The following is an 11,658-nucleotide window of genomic DNA, read 5'->3' on the forward strand; positions in this document are numbered from 1 at the left end:
GGATGTATAAATTCTACTGGGACCTTCTGATACAGTATGAAACAAATAATTTTGAAATCAACGTCCACGTTTATTTTACGTGCTACGATTTTCAAGTGAATGGATAGTAACGAGGAATGCACCTTCCCCCTTTCCTGAGAAATAGGGAAACAACTTAGGGTTCGTGCAAACTTCTACAATGTTGATAATTTCAGCACTTAAATATTATACATGAAATCATGAAAGTTTAAGGATGACAATGAATTTAAAAATTAACTTTCCATCGTCTAACTCGTTTGAATTTTATGCAACAAACACCTATGTGCCTATACAACAACACACATACGTACTCAACGACATATGTGTACAACGTGTCGATTCGTATTCCAACGTAAAAATTACTGAACAACTAAATCGTCGAATAAAATTGTCAAATATTACTATGCATATTTTGCAATATAAATAATTCGTGTCTTTTTTTCTGCATATATTACGCATTGTGCAGGACAAATTTATGTTACGACCATGTCAGAAATGCATGATGATTGTCTCCTATTTTTCGAGTTACATTTGACCAACGATAAATCTGAAAATCCAACTGATGCTATTTCTTCTGGTATTATCGTCTTTTTTAACAGGTCACTGGCAAAGATCAGACGTCTCGCTCGTGTGTTAGTGGAAACGCTTACAGGTACATGGATTGCCGAATACCTGGCACGGCAAACAGACATCAGACGTTGGAATGGAATTAAAGATTCACCGGTCAGACGTACATGTGTTGGTTCTTACACACACCATTATACACGTCGTATCGTAAAGTTCAACTGCCACTACCAACGAGGGGAACAAAGTACATAACTAGGGAACTTGACGTACCGATATAACACCAGTCGATTGAAATATTCACGAGGCCATGTGTTATCGATCTACCACGCAGCGTGTACAGGCGAGCGATTCGAAACACACGTAGGATGCTGATATCAATAAAATATCAGTCGGACAATGTATATACTTGCGTCTCCTTTCGACCAACTATGATTGGCACGGGCGTTTATCTTTGCATCGACGGTGCGTTTTCAGCTTTGTCCGTTTGCTTTTCAAAGCGTCTGCGTTGTATCATTCTACATCGTCTAGCAAGAAGAAGAGATTTCCGCGCTTGTGCTATCGAGACGTGCAAGCGCTCAATTGTTCAATGTATAACGCGGAAGTACATACAGCCAACTAGCGACATTGTATGAACGATTGTATGAATTGTACGAACATTATTGTACAATATTCCTTGGGACTCTATTGCCTGAATTTCATCAACTTCGTGAGTTCTTTGCAATGTAAAAAGCTCGTGGTTGGTGAATAATTTTTCATCAATTATTTACTCAATTTAATCAATTTAATCAATTATTTACATTGTTATAATAAGAAAGTAATATGTGCGTACACATATTGTACGACAATTGTTCCTTTGCTAAGCAACATTTTGTATTCCTATAGCTATAGTGAAGCGAGTCAGTGATGAATACTGACAAGTACTTAAGTATTGAGTTGCCAACCCAATATTTCCAACAAGTCTTCCTTGGAGCTCTGATGAATTTCATCAACTTCGTGGGTTCTTTGCAATGTAAAAAGCTCGTGGTTGGTGAATATTTTTTATCAATTATTTACTCATTTATAATAAGTAAGTAATATGTGTGTACACATATTGTATGACAATTGTTCCTTTGCTAAGCAACATTTTGTATTCCTATAGCTATAGTGAAGCGAGTCAGTGATGAATACTGACAAGTACTTAAGTATTGAGTTGCCAACCCAATATTTCCAACAAGTCTTCCTTGGAGCTCTGATGAATTTCATCAACTTCGTGAGTTCTTTGCAATGTAAAAAGCTCGTGGTTGGTGAATATTTTTTATCAATTATTTACTCATTTATAATAAGTAAGTAATATGTGTGTACACATATTGTATGACAATTGTTCTTTTGCTAAGCAACATTTTGTATTCCTATAGCTACAGTGAAGTGTGTCAGTGATAAATACTAACAAGTACTTAAGTAATTGAGTAGACCAGTAAGACGAGTAGTTAATATTCCCATAAAATATTGGTAGATAAGTATCAATGTAACGGAACACGTTTAAAATGATTTATAGTTTGATATTACATTTTGATTGTATGAAATAAATAAACAGTATAGACAAATATGCCTATTGGATAAATTTCGTGAGTTAATATTAAATAAATGATTCTGTAATATGTTCTTTCATAACGTTTCATAATATCGTCGATGTTAATGTTGGAGTAATTATAATTTGAAATTAATATTCTGTTCATTGTAAAAACGTAATGTTAACTACAAAATAATTACTATAAGAGGCAATTATATCACTGTATGGAGAAATATTTATTGAAATTTGAATATTCCATAGCATCATTAATTTAAATAACTAAATGTCTAGATATCTGGATCAATTTGAATATTTAATGTCTGTGAGTGTTTCTTCTTTTTCCTAGAGTTTGGACGAGCTAATATGACAAAACGTACCTGTTGAAACTCTAAATTTACTACAAATTCAGTAAATCAAAAAGTATCATACAAACACGTTATATATGTTGGAATGTCTGAGAAAGTTGCAGAGGTCTGGCAATTTCTGTCACAGCATACGATAGCTCAGATTAGCTGGAATCAGCTGGCAGGAACGTGGCCAGAAGGCGCATAAATTATTCTCGTTTGTCGCTTCGCAAACAACACACAAAGTCCATTTAAGCAACATTTACATGGCGTGGCTTCCATGGAAATACAACAAGATTTCGAGAGCACGGCACCATGACTCTCCGCGAGGAAACGTAATCAGCTCTAATTATCTTAAACTTCAAATCCGATAACCATCGGTTACAAAGCCGATAAACAGGGTTACTTTGGGCCAAACCGCATGGCGCAAAATTAATTCTCCAATGCAGCACGCTGACTTATAGTTGTTAGAAAATCATTTCGGTATATCCAACTCGATTTGACAGTGACACGTAAGAAAACGTGACTTGAGTTCGACTATTATTTACATCGATAGCAGATCGTCGCTCATTTCATCGCATTATCGGAGTTTTGTTAAACGAACAGGCAACGTGGGTAAATCAATTTGTTATGATAAAACGTGTATATGCAAAACTTTGTTTCTGGATCAAAAGTTTTATTTTTTCCCAATTCTATAAAATTGTTACTATCGATATAAAATTACAAAAAAAGAAGAAAGAATGAAATATTTAATGAAATAATGAAAACGTCTAATTAATAATTAAATGATTAATTAATCAGTAATGAAATAGTACAAATAATTAAAAACAAGGAGTCCATACAAAACGAGAAGCCAATATCTCGAGAAATAAAAACCTAGGCAGCGGGAAAGTTTCTGCTTTTGACGAGAAAGTTGAACTGTCTTACTGACATCAAAATGGGAAAAATAAAAAAAAGACAAGTTTAATTAAAAAATTAATTTTTCCCGATACTCTACATCGTTTTTGTTCCTTCAAACAGCTATATTTTACTCGTAAATATTAGACATTTCAGCTACATAAATAATAGCTGATTATAAATGTTGGCAAACACTTTGCAAACAGCGAACACAGAATGATTATAGTCCACGCAAATCTCGATACTACCACAGATGACGTTATTAATTTTCTCCCAGTACTCTCAGCACATTCTAATAATTTTTCCTGACGATTCACAAATCTTTGTGAAAATATCTTTTACTTTCCTCTATTTTAACGTCCCATAATCTTCCCTTAGAATCACAACTGTTTTGCATAAACGTCGTGTCACAAGTATAAAGCTTCAATTAAACAAGAAAAAGAAAATATCGTTCGTAGTAATTCTTACGAAAATCTTGTAACGCCCATGCCAGTGTACTTCAATTTTCCGTGTAATTTTATAACCATAATTTTACAACAAATTTTCTAGCTTATCACTGTTTGTAGATTACGAAACACCGTTGATTTCCAACGAGTAGTTCCAAAGGTAATTAAAATCATTTTGCAGAACGATAAAATCACTCGAATTGCAACGGATTGCAAACACTGAAAAATGAAGTAGGAAAAATCGTCAGCGTCGATCAAATTAACTAAACGCCACACCTACGAAAGACGCGGAGCAAGAAAGAGGCTGAAACGGCTGCAACGTTTATTTCCTTCATCTTTCACAGCCACGATCGAAGAAACATACGTTCAGCAGGTGCTTTCACGAGACATTAATCGTAACGTCATTAAGCTTTCGGTTGAAAGAGAAAAGCAAACGAGTCTTCCTTCTTTTAAAAGCAGCGACGATCAGTACGGCAGGTACATTGAGTCGGTCGAAAGTAGCAGGACTTAACAGAGGGGCGATTCGTTTTGCTATTTCATCCCCTGTTCGTTCATGGCTTCCTCGAACGCGTTAGGAGCACAGTTGCCGGCCGAAAGACATTGGAAAAAGGGGAATAAAAAGCGGAAACGAGGACGAAGATTAAGAGAAAGAGGGGAAGAACAGCGGGGACGGGGCCGAGGAGGAAGAAAAAAGGGGTGGAAAGTGGAGAGACGCCTTGATAGATGATCTTGGTAATTATTTGCGGGCATTTCCTTCGTTTCTGTTTTTTTTATCCTTTCCGTTCTTTCACCTCCGCGTATCGTCCTATTGCCCGAAACGAGACATCGTCTTTCTTCCAGCACGTCTTTCCTCTGGCTTTCCTGCCAGCCTCGTTGTTCCGCTTCGTTCGCGTTTCTTTCGCGGCCTGTGTTCGCCTGTTCTACCAGCTCCGTGCACCAGCCACGCTTTTTCCTCTCATTTTCTTTTATCACATCCCACCTGGCTGCGTCACTTCTGCTGACAGTATTTTCCCCGCGCTGGTCACGATGGATGAGCAGCCACGTCCACTCGCCGTAGCCATCGGCCCGTGCACTCTGATAAAGAACAATAGACGACTGCTGTTCCTCATTGTCAGCGCGCTGGCACCGTACGATCGGCTGTATTATTTCTGTCGAATCGATGGCATCATCGGCACTGGCTTATTTCGACGTTCCAGGGACAGATTACCGGGAGAAAATGTGACCTCTCTATGTGTCGCAATGCTTCGTACGATATCGCAAGAGGACAGGTCGCCAAGACAGGTTAGGTGCAGTGATCACGCTTGACAGACTGGCATTTTACATAAGCGTCGCGCTAATATGGCTGAATATCTTGTTGCAGTGGTTGCACAAAATAATGCAAACGTCTCTTGTATGTCGCGTACCTGTTATACGTATACAATCGGACCTCTATGACTGGAGAAGCTGTAGAACACTTGGATCTTGTTCATTCCCTGTGAACCTCTAAAAGTCGACATAAAACTCCTTAACTCTAACTAACACTCAACTTGAGTGAAACACTCTATTCGCTATGCGCATTCAGATGCGTTGTTTTACTTATTTTAATAGCCAGACGTCTACGAGTCGAGCTTCTATGACCGCTGTCTCTGTAACTCGAAATGCATCTGCACCTACGCCGCGCTGTCCAGTTGGACAAATTGTAAAGTACAAATTAAATAATAATAAAAAAAAGAAAAAACTTCGACTGCTTAAAATGGACAAACTTGAAGATGGTATCCCACTGGGGTTAGCCTTCCATATGTTATTCGGCAATTAAGTTAGAAAATTTTACCAAATGTCCAGCTGGACAAATTGTATTACTATTAAATAAAAAGAAAAAAAAGGAAGAAACTGAGCTGCGTGTCACAGGATATGAGCTATCGATCTTTAGGCATTGTCTACTGTCTTCCAAATATTTAGATTGTCTCGAATAACGTGGAACGACAGAATCCCTGCTTCTTCGAGCACGCGCATATCCAACGAAGCTAATCGTTTTTCGTCAGTCGAATTGCCGTCATCTGCCGCATTAATCAACGTTGAATAATTGAATTGCAAGAGGAAGATCGAGATACCAAGACTTGCCGAAAATCGCGTTTTCGTACGAAGCTCCTGCACGTCCAATTTTCGTTCGTTAAATCCCTCTCACTGGGAAATTTCGATAAGTGGAATTTCCTGTGTAACTGCGAGATTCTAGCTTAGAGATTCGACTTACGACATACAACAGGTGTTCCCATTATTTTATTCAATGTCAGTGTAAATTCAAATTCCTATTTTTATGCAACTAATTAACAGAGTAGGTCTTGGTCTGTCAAGTGCAACAACGACTATCCTATTCTTTATTCTTTCATCTTTAAATGTCGCACAAATGCATCCTCGGTCTATGGGGTTGGTAACTAAGTGATTGCAGGTTTTGTCAAGGCTACCTAATGACAAAATCCGCAATCACATAGTTGTCAAGGCAATAGTAACAGGCTAACACACGATCACAATTCAAAGCGAAACATCGATCGTCGAGATGGCAGAGCTGAACGAACACGTGTCTTTCACGAAGATGTTTTTCCCAATTAATTTCTACCAGTCGAATACCTGCGATTCCTACGACTGCTCCAAGTATTCGAATCTATTCTGTGCTATTGCTGCACGCTCTTGGCTATCTGTCTGCCATAGACCACATTCATCCTGCGGGCAGTCAGTGGTCAGTAGTGGGTTACTTACCGCAAAGCTGACTATCTGATGCGACAATACGACTATCTGTCTATTATAAACGCGTGAGAGAGGTTCCTTTACAGCTGCAACTAAATATATAGCTGTTCCCGTGTATAGCGTCCATGACGAAGCAGCGCAGTGATGAGAAGTAACCTAGTTCTCGGTGACCTATTTGCAACGTTACTCTTCCCTCCAAGCTTTTCCTTTTCTACTCTGCAATTTTCTCATCTCCTCTGTCCATTCTTCTTTGCCTCCCTTCACTTCTCTTTCGATTTCTCTCCATTTCTCTGACTCCTTTCGTTTCTTTCACCCATTACATCATTTCTGCTTCTCCTTATTCCACTGTCTTATCTTCTTTTTCCTTCCATTTTTCCCCTCTTCCCACGTTTCCATCTCTCTTTCTCTTCTTCTTCTTCTTCCTCTTTTGTCTTCTTTCCCATTTCTCTCCTCTCTTTTCTCCGAACAATGAACGCACCAGGATTTACTATATCTGTGAGCAGTGGAACATTTCAAGACGAATCGAAATGATCACAAAAATGTTTCTACAGTTGTCCAGGACACTGTGCGATGTAAATGGATTTCTCACGAGTGGAAATTTGTTCAAATTGCACCGTGATAGCTTTCATCGTGTATACAGTGGCTACAAAAAGTGTTCGCACACCATTGCACCTTTGCCAAATGTCCAGCTGGACGAATTGTAAAGTACAAATTAATAATAAAAAAAATAATAAAAAATTTATCCTGGCGTTAAACAATTAATTAGGTTTATTAACTTTCGTGTTATTTGGCAATACTTTCATATGACTACAAAGTTTGCTGCTAACAAGAAGAAACGCTTCGTTTTGTATAACAAAAGTGCCAATACGTTTCGTAGCCACTGTGAGTAGAACGTTTATTTCTTGTCGACTTTATAACGCGGCTGTTTAAAAAATATTTCTAAAGATTTGTTGCGGATTAACAGCGGCCACCTTTGATTTAAAATGCTAATTATCAGCTAGGAATAGCCAGGAAGATAATAATTCTCGCTGCATCGATTTCCCGGCGATTCGAAAACGCCGATACCTTGTTTTCGAATATTTCAGAGCACGAAATCTGCGTCGATTTCAATATGCACTCCGCGCCTGCTTTTAATATTTTCATGATTGGAATAAACAAGGAAGCTCAAAGGGAATTGGTAAAATTCTTTTACAGAAAATCCAATGCAATTTTCAATAGAGGGAAACGAACGCTGATGTTTCATTCGATAAAGTCAAATAAACTCTCGATTCCCGGCCAATTTCAATTTACAAGGAGTCGGGCAAATGTGCTCCACTTAACCGTATAGACTACGCGTTTCGTGCATCGAGCGTTGTTCGTCAAAGAAATACAACATGATTCAATAATTCATAAAGCAATCGTCGATGGGATGATTTTCTGATTCTCGAATGAAACGTTGCAGTGGAATAAATTCTCCCTTTTCCCCCTTTCCGTAAGGGGCTTCGTTTATGCGAAATTCTCTGATTTAATGACCGTGAAATTATAAATATTAATTCTACATGTACATCTGCCAGGACAATTATTCCACAGTTTCAAAATCTCCACACAATTGTTAACGCGACATAAACTTCTAACGCTATCTTACGGTCGGCTGCACTTAGCCAAGTTGAAATACTAATAACAAATTGTCAGTATTTGTTAGATAATATAACAATGCAATCTATTAATGAGAAATTCTCGTGTAACGACAATAGAAGCAACTGATTTTTATGAATCTCTTTTAGACTAACTGCTGGTTCTATGACACTACACCTTCTCAAGATGCAACAAATAGTTTCTATATATAGAACACATTTCTATTTCAAATTTACCACATGTCCAGCTGGACAAATTGTAAAGTATAAATTAAATAATAAAAAAAAAAAAATTCCTACTCCAAAACTATATTTACACCCCATAAAGATCTACTCCCATAGTAGCTATAGTATAGCTATATAGCAGCTCCCATAGCTACTAGTTAGTCTGCAAAGAATTCGTAGAAACTAATCGCCTTTAATGTTGCTGTTACTCGAGGATCGACTCGAGTTTCTTTTTTCAACTGTTCGGTATCGATGTCGCTGCGTGTGCTCGCGGTTTCCTTATCTGTGTGAAATACGATACGCGACGGTTGCTAAAAAAAAGTCGGGGCAAATGTGGCGGATAATCGGAACTCAAGATGTGTTTAGATATTTGGATGACAAAAAAGGATGGTCGCGTGCGCGTGACTAAATAAGACAGCAATAAGCTGGTCAATAGATTCACTGTTGCGTTCACAAAACCGATACTATTTTCTCAGCAAAAGATACTACTTACAAAAAGAAGCGAATGTTTCGTTACAGAGATTGATCTTCGGTGTTATTTTTTAACGAGCAACTGGCTTCGTTTGGACTATAAATCACTGACGCGGCCAGACAATTCGCAAGAGTGTCTTGAAAAAAAAAAAGAAATAGAAGAACGGAACGTTTAGGTGAACAGTGTGAAGCGTTATTAAAATAAACACGTCTGTAGCATAAAGCACCGATGCGAACAGCGGTGGAATATTCATTCGCAGTTTTTCCGGCGCTGATATCAAAATGGAAGTGCGGCGCAGCGCGAACCGGGAAATAAGCGATAGGGAACGGTTGCCTCTTTTCTTGTTTTTCTTTTTCCTTCTTCTTCCTTTTTTTTTTGCGAACGCCGCTCTTTCCAATGGTTCACCGGGGAAATCTACGAAGTGGTTATTAAAATTCCATCCGGATCGTGATAGCGCAACAAGGAAAATAATCTCGGAGAGACAGATTTTCTTGGAATTTTTCTCGCCTCTCGCGGCGTTCCCGCGAATTAGGATTTCGTGTCGCGAGAAGCGAGGATTACGGCTGGTCGTTTGATCAAACATGCACCTACGAGTATTCGCTGAAACGTTTGAATGATCGTATCGCGGTTCCATCGACGATGATTATCGTTATCGCGTGAACTGTCATTAACAGGGATTATATAATTGAATATTAAGCCGTGTTTTCAATTTTAACATCCCTTTTTACGGATTACTTGCGTGTCACGGCTGATCGAAAATTTCATTGCCAGCTATTATTAAGATAATATCATCGACAAGCTTGCGCGTATAACAGAAATCTCTTTGTTATTCATTTATGTTATTCAGTTATGAAGTTACGTCGGCAAGCATATATTTGTTTAAGTTAATAAATAATTTATCTAACTATCTGATAAATGGATATGTGTACGTATAACGTGTGTGTAAATAGTTGTACGTCATATTATCTTCATTAATACGGATATGTTAGTATTCCTTGGAAATGTTTATAATCTATCGCAGTATATGTCGTAGTATAGTATATCTGATAAATGGATATGTGTACGTATAACGTGTGTGTAAATAGTTGTACGTCATATTATCTTCATTAATACGGATATGTTAGTATTCCTTGGAAATGTTTATAATCTATCGCAGTATATGTCGTAGTATAGTATATCTGATAAATGGATATGTGTACGTATAACGTGTGTGTAAATAGTTGTACGTCATATTATCTTCATTAATACGGATATGTTAGTATTCCTTGGAAATGTTTATAATCTATCGCAGTATATGTCGTAGTATAGTATATCTGATAAATGGATATGTGTACGTATAACGTGTGTGTAAATAGTTGTACGTCATATTATCTTCATTAATACGGATATGTTAGTATTCCTTGGAAATGTTTATAATCTATCGCAGTATATGTCGTAGTATAGTATATCTGATAAATGGATATGTGTACGTATAACGTGTGTGTAAATAGTTGTACATCATATTATCTTCATTAATACGGATATGTTAGTATTCCTTGGAAATGTTTATAATCTATCGTAGTATATGTCGTAGTACAGTATATCTGATAAATGGATATGTGTACGTATAACGTGTGTACAAATAGTTGTACATTATATTATCTTCATTAATACGGATATGTTAGTATTCTTTGGAAATGTTTATAATCTATCGTAGTATATGTCGTAGTACAGTATATCTGATAAATGGATATGTGTACGTATAACGTGTGTACAAATAGTTGTACATTATATTATCTTCATTAATACGGATATGTTAGTATTCTTTGGAAATGTTTATAATCTATCGTAGTATATGTCGTAGTACAGTATATCTGATAAATGGATATGTGTACGTATAACGTGTGTACAAATAGTTGTACATTATATTATCTTCATTAATACGGATATGTTAGTATTCCTTGGAAATGTTTATAATCTATCGTAGTATATGTCGTAGTACAGTATATCTGATAAATGGATATGTGTACGTATAACGTGTGTACAAATAGTTGTACATTATATTATCTTCATTAATACGGATATGTTAGTATTCCTTGGAAATGTTTATAATCTATCGTAGTATACGTCGTAGTACAGTATATTTGATAAATGGACATGTGTACGTATAACGTGTGTGTAAATAGTTGTACATCATATTATCTTCATTAATACGGATATGTTAGTATTCCTTGGAAATGTTTATAATCTATCGCAGTATATGTCGTAGTATAGTATATCTGATAAATGGATATGTGTACGTATAACGTGTGTACAAATAGTTGTACATTATATTATCTTCATTAATACGGATATGTTAGTATTCCTTGGAAATGTTTATAATCTATCGTAGTATATGTTGTAGTATAGTATATCTGATAAATGGATATGTGTACGTATAACGTGTGTGTAAATAGTTGTACATCATATTATCTTCATTAATACACATATGTTAGTATTTCTTAGAAATTTGTATAATCTACCGTGGTATATATTGCAGCATATTGTATAGTATATCGAATAAAATATATTACGTAGTATAACGTAATTAGTTGATGATTTGACTAACCTTGCAGTCAACGCATTACTTTCGCATGGATATGTGGCGTTACATTATTCGATAAAAAAAAAGAGGAAATAACGTGGTTCTGTTATCTTCTTGCAATGCTAACGATACTTTTTTTAATATAACTGCCAGCAGGTGATTGCTATATTTTCGACTTCCTTTTTCGCGTAGAATCACTCCCTTTCCGCTTGTACCACCAGTTACCAACCACCCTGTATAAAA

The 11,658-nt window shown here is 36.7% G+C and overlaps 1 protein-coding gene across 1 annotated transcript in view; it reads right to left on the reverse strand.

The window, feature by feature from the left end:
• Positions 1 to 11,658, reverse strand: part of LOC100744926 (neurexin-3b-like) — a gene marked incomplete at its 3' end in the record, with an annotated part of 469,693 nt that overhangs the window by 307,353 nt on the left and 150,682 nt on the right. The window lies entirely within an intron of this gene.

Source organism: Bombus impatiens, unplaced genomic scaffold, assembly GCF_000188095.3.
Source record: "Bombus impatiens unplaced genomic scaffold, BIMP_2.2 scf_0232, whole genome shotgun sequence".
NCBI lineage: Eukaryota > Metazoa > Arthropoda > Insecta > Hymenoptera > Apidae > Bombus > Bombus impatiens.